Source organism: Protopterus annectens, chromosome 8.part0 (genome assembly GCF_019279795.1).
Source record: "Protopterus annectens isolate FY-2018-M chromosome 8.part0, PAN1.0, whole genome shotgun sequence".
NCBI lineage: Eukaryota > Metazoa > Chordata > Ceratodontiformes > Protopteridae > Protopterus > Protopterus annectens.
This window is the reverse complement of record NC_056741.1, coordinates 1,450,453,858-1,450,459,180: the sequence shown is the minus strand read 5'-3', so window position 1 is coordinate 1,450,459,180 and position 5,323 is coordinate 1,450,453,858. Positions and strand designations below refer to the sequence as shown.

General features: G+C 36.6%; 1 long non-coding RNA gene across 1 annotated transcript; it reads left to right on the top strand.

The window, feature by feature from the left end:
* The first annotated feature begins 620 nt into the window (after positions 1 to 620).
* Positions 621 to 930, top strand: LOC122808106. The gene is made up of 2 exons (XR_006365789.1): positions 621 to 766; positions 900 to 930. It is a non-coding gene; the product is annotated as an uncharacterized LOC122808106 (long non-coding RNA).
* The last annotated feature ends 4,393 nt before the right edge of the window (positions 931 to 5,323 follow it).

Sequence of the window (5,323 nt, the reverse complement as noted above, 5' to 3'; positions counted from 1 at the left end):
TGTGTGAGATATAAAGTGTGTGTGTTACTGTGTGAGAGTAGGTGTGTGTGTGTGTATGGAATTTAAACTAGCTGTTCGTTCCTTTGAGAGTCTTTGTTGCTGTGCAAGAGAGTAGGTGTGTGTGTGTTGCTTTGTGAGAGAGTCGCTGTATGTGTGTGCTGCTGGGGCAGAACAGAGAAGGTAGGTGTGTGCATAATTTAATCTAGTAGTATGTATGAGAGCAGAATTGGAGTGTGTGGAATTCAAAGTAGTGGTTAGTTACTGTATGAAAGAGAAGGGGTGTTTGTGTGTTGAACTGGCTTCTAATCCAGTCCAGGACCGGTTCATTTTCATTTGTAGCTTGCTTTGTTCTGTGGCATGAATGTTAGTTGAGAACTTCAGTAAAGGGAAAATGACAAAGTTTGATGACTGGAATAAAACGTACAGCCTAAAAAAATGATCAGCAGCTCCAAAAGAGTAGATCGGAAGGTTTTCTTAGTGGGATAGCAAAAGCCGATAATTTTTCAGTAGACTGTTACAATACAGAAAGGCAGTGGAGGACTCAAGTTTAATCCTGTAGATGGTGCTGTAAGATTCTGGGTACACTAGGGGTGTCTTCATGAGGGAAGTGTTTTCAAACTGTGAGTACTAGTCTATGTAGTATTTCAACTGTAGAGCTTTCTTCACGTATTTTTTGGGTTTACATCAGGTGAAAGTTAAACAAATGTGTTTGGGAATATAAAACTAGCAAAGAGGTTGAAGTAGCTGTTGGTAAGAATTAGAAATGGTGTGTAGAGTAGATGTTTTTCTCTGTAGTTTCGTTTTTTAGGCTGTTCAGTATTCACTGTGTAACTGCTGTAACCACTTGCAAGCTTCTCAGTATACCATTCAACTGTCCCTGATTTTTACTCTAATTTTAGCTCTTTTCCTCTTAATCCTTTTCAAAAATGGTAAGTTTTACAGACCATATGCTACACTTAAAATTGCAGATTTCATTTACTTGATAAATTAATTCACATGTGAATTTGATCTGAAGATGCCTCAGATTAATTGTACTATATATTAAAGATGCAGCATGCCCCTGACTATTTCTGGAATTGTTCCTGGTAATTTTGTTGAAAGTTCTCAGTATGATGCAGGTGTAAGTTTACAGTTAAGTCTCCTGTGCTACTGTAACAGTGGTGCATTTAGCTGTAAAGCAGAAGCTGATTGTAAAATGGATGTTTAGAATTTCAATACCAAACCTTAACTGTATTGCTTTTGTTAAATACTTGAAACTTTAGGCTGTCATATTAGGGCTTAGTTTTTTAGCCAGCCAGTCAGTTGTATTTATATCATATAAACAGTTTTTCTATGAAGCTGCTTCTTTACTAAAATGAATCATTTTCTATAGTGTTTATAATTACTGTACTAAATAATTCTTTAGTACATCTCCAATTAATATAGTTTATGCCACTAATCTCTTAACCATCATGTAGGACTGCTTTTGGTATTGCAATGTGGAGTTTTAAATATGTAGTGTTTTTAATGTGATTTGTGACACTTAGCAGAGGTGTATCCGTGTCATTCATGGCTTGGTCTGAAGCAATTAATATAGTTTATGCCACTAATCTCTTAACCATCATGTAGGACTGCTTTTGGTATTGCAATGTGGAGTTTTAAATATGTAGTGTTTTTAATGTGATTTGTGACACTTAGCAGAGGTGTATCCGTGTCATTCATGGCTTGGTCTGAAGCAACAGTATGTGTATGCAATAGCGTAGTTTGTGTGTCATGAGCTGCAGAAGGCCGTGTTAAAAGTAATCTGATATAGTAAGTTGTAATATATATGTGTGTATGTATCCTGGAGACTGTTTGTTTTATGTTGATCAGCTTCAGTTGAGTTGAGACTGTAGTCTTTTTATATTTCTGTTGTCAGTTTATTTTTGTTTGAGAACGAGTAAGTCACTTAGTTCTTAGTTGCTCATAAACATGTCCATCAATGGGGCACATTCTTTTTTTATCAACGCTGTCATCTGATAAAGAACCATTATATATGGTAGGCATGAGAAACCACTCCTGAAAAGTGGTCAGATACAGGCAAATGAATGTCTTATTTTTATGAAGGAAGAGTCCTCCATAAATACATATTGTCCTCTAAGAGTTTACTGTTGTGCCAGGAAAGGGGGAAGCTTGTCTGTTTCTCATAATTTGTGGCTTTCTGGCAAATCAGGGAGTACTGAAGTCACTAAATAGCAATGCAAGCAAAACTATCCCTATTTTTTTGGCCATTGTATCCACATTATTTTAGGCTCTGTCCAGACTTTTTGCACTAAGAGGTTGAGAGGTATACATACCTCTCAACTGTCCAGATTTTTGCCGTATATTTTGGCCTAATCCTCATTAAAGTTATGGTTTTCTAGCAAATCACTGAGGATTGAAATAAGTAAATGCCAAACATTTGAGTTTCAGCCCTCATTTCCTTCAGAGAATGAATGCCAAGACAAATGCTGTTCTAGCAACTTTCTATGTCTAAGAACAATATTTATAATCTGTCCCTGTTTGGGTGGCCTTTGACCCCCCCCCCCCGATATTTTAGGCTTTGTTCAGATTTCTTGTGCTAAGAGGTTGAGCGGTATGGAGGCATGGTATGTAATGTCGTAGTTGCTGATTTATTTGTTGCATTTTAAGAGGGTATAGGGGTTTTGCATTCCTTAGTGTGCCATCCTTTGTTTAAGATGCCTAGTTACTATGAACTTGTATGTTTCTACCATTTTTTCTTTAATGCAATGTAGGCAATTAATTCTTCAAGGCAGCAAGCACTAAATTTGTAGATGGAACAGTGAAATGTAACGTTCTTTGTCAGTAATAGCATCTTCATTAGTTACAAATCTCTCTAATGTAGAATTATTCAGATGTTTACTTCTGCAGAGATTGTGCTTATTGACTGATACTGTTTGAGGGGCCTTTTATGGTTAAAATGTTCTGAAATGGGCAGGTTTGTCATTATTGGGTCATACATTTTGTTTCATTACTTACTGGAAACATGTTCAAAACTACACATTTAACACACTGTAAGAAGTGTAAATGTTTTCAGTGTGCAACTAGCTGTTTTTTTGTTTATCAAATGGCACACTATGTTGTAAAATCTGAAAGCAGTGTTAATAGCATAATTGCCTTTGGTGCAGAAGCCTGTGGATTCCACTCCCACACCATGTAGATGGAGTGCTGATATGCAGTGCCCATACTATTGTTGATTATTTGATGCATTATAAGGGGGGATAGGGTTCTACACTCCTGAGTATGGCCTTTTGTATGAGATACCTAGTGATTGTGAACTTGTTGGTCACTTCCTATTGCAATATTACCAACTTAACAAATTTTTATTGTAATATAGGCAATTAACTTTTCAAGGGCAGCAGGCACTGAATTTGTAGATAACATTGATATGTTGTTTGCCAGTAGCAACCTCTTCATTAGTTACAGATTTCATTAATGTGGAATTCAGAGGATTTTACTTCTGCAGAGATTATATTGGTGGATTGTAATGACAGAAGTCTTGAGTGGCCTTTTATTGTTGAAATGTTTTGAAATGGGTAGTGTTTGGTTCATAAATTTTGTCTCGTTGCTTAAAAGAATGTTTATACTACAAATTTAAAACACATTCTAACAAGTGGTGCTGTATTATACAAGGAATATAATTCAATACAATCAGGAAAGTGAATTAAAGAATAAATACATGTATGCATGTCCCTAAAAAAATGTGCAAGGATTTTGAAAACAGCCCAAAGGTAAACTTAATTCTCCAGCAACCAGATGCATTTCAATGAATGTGGGTTTTCATGCTGTTTCAATGAATATGAGTTTTGCCATTTCAATGAATGAGAGTTTCATGGGCAGACAAGTTTACTGCTCATGCTAAGTCTGTTTTCATTGTGAGACTGTATTGTTTGTTTAGCAAGTGGCTATCTGTGTTTGTGCTATTTTGTTTCAATATCTGTAATCATTGTAGAAGCACATAATAGAACATATGCATGGTAACTGGTGAGATAACCAAAGAATGGAACAGTGGAATGGCTGAGGAGGGGGCAGGGGTTGCTGCAGGAGGGGCTACTCTGGGGTGGTGGTCTAGTACTCTTCCTAGAACCCTATTTGACCATGATCTGGCTCTTGTATTTAAAGTAGAAAATACCTATGCAATGGTAGCTGCAGTATAACTACATAACAAGGTATCTTTTTCGTATGCATTTAAATAATTTAAGGAAATGACTGGAGTGGCCTTATTGGGGAATGACCCAGTGGGCGTGGCTCAAATAGGGGTGTTTCATGAGTGTGGTGTGGGTGGGGCTTAAGGGGCACCCGAGCACTACTTCGCCTAGGGCGCCATTTCGGCTAAGGCCGGCCCTGTCTGAAGCATAAACAATAAGCAAAAATAAACTTCTGTAATTTCTCCCCCTTGCTAAATGTGGTTGTGTCTAATTGTGTTTAGAGAGAGAGAGAGAGAGAGAGGGAGAAAAAATGTATTAGAAGCAAAACAGAACTGAAGTAAATAACTGCCATACTATCAGTCAAAATCATAGCTCTCAACCTCTTAGCACTAGAAATCTGGACATAGCCTTAATTAATGGAGGGACAAAGACCCAAAAAGGAATCACTTTTAAACATTGCTCTTGTAAACTTTGAAAGTTGCTAGAATAACAGGATTTGTGCCAGCATGCATTTTCTGAAGGATATAAAGTTTGAAACTCAAATGTATGTAATTATTTAGAGACTTCAGCCTTGAGTGGTTTGCCAGGAAATCATATATTTTTATGAAGAAAAGACAAAAATATGAGGCAAAAATCTGAGTACTTGAGAGTTATGGTGAGTATTTAAGTGGCTGACAGTGTCTTGGCTCAAGAATAGAGAATGAAGACATAAAAAAAAAAAAAAAACTGGAGACAAAGTTCCCAAATCAGACAGATTTTTATTATTGGTATACACTTTGAAATTTGATAGACTAACGCATTTTTACCTTAGCATGTATTTTATGAAGTCTAAAACTCAAAATGTATTTGATTATTTAGCGACTGCAGTCCTCAATATATGAAAAATATCTGAAGAACATACAGCAATATGAGAAAAAAACAGACATTCAACAAAGTCACGGACAGCTGGAAATATTGTATGTCTGTGTGTGAGGAGGAGATGATGGAGATGTAATGTTTTGGATTGTGTATGTCTGGCTGCAGTGACTTCACTGTCAGTACAATGTATGTATTTGTTCCTTCAGTGAATTAAAATGAAACAACTGAGCAGTACTACTGGTTAATAAAGTGGCACTAATTGCTGGGTATCTTTCTCTGAGTGGAAATGTGGTGGGTCA